Source organism: Rattus norvegicus, chromosome 8, assembly GCF_021556685.1.
Source record: "Rattus norvegicus strain SHRSP/BbbUtx chromosome 8, alternate assembly SHRSP_T2T, whole genome shotgun sequence".
In the NCBI taxonomy this organism is placed as follows: Eukaryota; Metazoa; Chordata; class Mammalia; order Rodentia; family Muridae; genus Rattus; species Rattus norvegicus.
This window is the reverse complement of record NC_141541.1, coordinates 24,585,387-24,588,666: the sequence shown is the minus strand read 5'-3', so window position 1 is coordinate 24,588,666 and position 3,280 is coordinate 24,585,387. Positions and strand designations below refer to the sequence as shown.

General features: G+C 36.3%; 1 pseudogene; it reads right to left on the bottom strand.

The window, feature by feature from the left end:
* Nucleotides 1–2,750: 2,750 nt before the first annotated feature.
* Ppp3r1-ps4 (protein phosphatase 3, regulatory subunit B, alpha, pseudogene 4) lies at nucleotides 2,751–3,280 on the bottom strand (annotated as a pseudogene).

Here is a 3,280-nt window from a genome sequence, read left to right as displayed (position 1 = left end):
CTGATGATGGTCATTGTATCTTCAACCTTCTGTAGAAATTCATTTGAGTATCCATGACTTTGTGCACTTGCCTTTAGAGATGATAAGAAAATGGGTAAGTATTATTAAGAGCAAAGGGAGTCATTGTACATATTTATAAAAACCAGTGGATACCATTGCTGAGGGGGTGAGTAGTCGATGCTGAAATAAATGGATGGTGATGAGTTAAAAAAGAGTAAAAAGCCATTTTTAGTGTCACACTGAATAACAATGGATTTGTGTCACTTCTAAAATTTAAAATGACAGTCATTATAATTGGAGTAAAATGCAATGACAATTGCAGTGTATTTGGCATAATTATAGCACCTCTTCAGATATTATAACTTCGCATACTGAGATTATGAATTTAAAAACTGCTGCTCCACTGAGTTGTGATGCCACAGATATTGCTGTTAAAATTATTTCTGGCTTAAGGTATTTCCATCTAGAATGGCATATGTAGTTTGAGCATGTTGGCCCTTCTTGTCCTGAGAATACTTTTATTCTTACCCATTTTGATTAAACTTGCCTTTTATAATAGCAACATGTAGGTGGTCGAAATAAATTGCTTGAAACTTAAGATCGATTGCCAGGACAAAGTAATTTATTTAATAGAATGGCAGTCAATGACCTATAAGAAGGATTGCTTTGGATAATGCATTTTCTTTTTTTTCAAGTTTCAAATATTTTATTTTCTTACTCATACAGTGTGAAGTTCTCTAAAGATTTCACAACATGACATGTACCATGCAGAAGAAAATTTAAACATTCAACATAAACCATGCCCTCCCCACCTCCCTCACACAAACTAAAAAAGAACCCCCCTCATTCCCCAGTAAGGAAATAGTTTGCACTATTTTTTCCACAATGCTAGCCAAGATATGCACAAGCAAGAGATATAGAAAGCATTTGCTAAAATATTTGTAACAAATAATTATGTACAAAAAAGTCACAAAAGACTAGTTAATCCCTCTTGAAGCAAAGCACATGGCGGTTGACACTGGGACAGATCACACCAATGGCTGGGATTGCAAGCCATGTACTGATCCAGAGGGAGAAAGTAGTTACATGGAGCAGAGATTTTCATTTTGAGTATTAACATTTCCAAAGTTTGGCAACATCATCTTTTAAAATTATGCAAATTGTATAAACAAGAGGTACATTTTAAATTGATCTACATGCAAAACTCCATGTCATGCAAAGACACCAAGCACTGGGATTTTTCTCTCACAGACAGAGCCAGGGTGTGCAGCACTCAGTTGAAGGGACAGCGGTGGCAGGCAGGTGTACTCAATTTAATATTCCCTCACCTCGATTAAACCTGCCCTTTACCATTCATCATTACAAAACCAACTTATATAGCAAAACTGTATAGGGAAGAATGCCATATAACACTATCCAGAATGTCTTACTTCCAGTACCTTTGCAGAAAAGGCAAGGGATAATGTCAAGTGGTAGAACTTGACGTACTTTTATGTCACACAAATCTAATTAATCATCATCCATCACTAGTTGTGGGGGCAAAACAAAAATCCATCTTGTGCTATCTTGTCTTCTGGCAAAGGAATTTTAAAAATATAAATGTGGGCAAAATCTGCTCTCCTATGGCATATAGATTAGCAGGATATTCCCCCATTTTAACCACAAATGGGATTTTACATAAATATGTGCTCATTAAGTATCAGTTGACTTTTTTTCCAGTTAACTGTCTTTTGAAATGCAGAAGGAAAATAAACCCATGATTTACAGTTTAGTGACAAGTGTTTCCTTGTGTACAATGAAACAAGGATGTTTTAAGTCATTGCATGATTTCTTTGGGTTTTCTTCACTAAATAATACATTTAAAAAAAAAGTCATGACTGCCTCAGAAAACTTCTGACCTTGATAAAAATCACAACTGCTAATTACATTTTTCTCAGGGACGCTTAATAAAAGTAACAGTGACTACTTAAAAAGTATCAGCCTGAAGCAGCCACAGTATATGCAGTTCTATGGACACAAGAACCCACTCTTGACAACAGCACTGAACTAGACCTCCAACAGAGATGGATTAAACACTGCTCGGCAATAAGACACAGTCCCTGGAAAGATATTCAGAGATATAAATAAAGTTACAGGCTCATTACAAAAGTGTAATTAAGGTAAATAATGGGGCATTAACAAATGCTTTGTCTAATCTCTCAAGGGAGAAAGCACAGAGAAAAGAAACTAGCTGGCCTAATACCTGGCACAAATTGTACAATCCTCTATCTACATATAAAACTGTGTGAAATAAAAGTAAGGATGGTGTATGTTCTGCTTGGCACTTTTGTACTCTAACATTTTGCTTCTGAATCAAGTATATTAAATTAAAGCCAATCTACTAAATATGTAGAAAGCTATATATATATATATATATATAATTATTTACATATGTATATATAGATACTTTCTTGTTATAAAAGTTGAAGAAAAATAAATTAAAGAGCCACCCCTCCCCTTTCTCCACCATACTGATATGCTCTTTTCATGCTGCTGCCCCTCAAACTTTAAAGTGCTACACTTAGTTATTGAGAGAGTAGGAGTTCAATAACCACTTAGTTGGCTTCATGAGGCTCATGTTGGAAAATGTGGCTTCTCCAACAGAGAAAAATACTTCCATTTAAATACACAGAGAGCATTGTTGGACGTCTTGAGCAGATCTTCAGAGATGGAGAAGAAAGCAAAAGCGTTGGGTTGTATTCTTCAAAGAGTCACACATCCACCACCATCTTTTTGTGGATAGCTAGGCCACCTACAACAGCACAGAATTCCTCAAAGGATATTCTGCCATCTCTGTCCTTATCTGCATTTATTATGGTTTTGTTTACAATCTGTTGTAACTGTGTACCTTTCAGATTGTTGCCCGCCATCATCTTCAACACCTGGAAGACATGGAGACATTGGAAATATAGCCGTCTTTATCCATGTCATAGATACGGAAAGCAAACCTCAACTTCTGTTCCTTATCGCCTTTGACACTGAACTGAGAATCCTTCAAAGAATTCTTTGAAGTCAACTTCTCTATTCCCAGCTGTACTATATATATCTATTACCAGCTGTACTAAAGGATTCTGTTGTAACTTAGGCAGAGACATGAACTCTTCCACGCTCAAAGAACCAGAATTGTCCAAGTCAAGCTTCTTGAATCTCTTTCCTAGCCTTTTAATTTCATCAGCATCGAAGTGTGAGCACATTTCCAAAGAGTAACTCGCCTCATTTCCCATCTTGCTAGGTGGGCGGC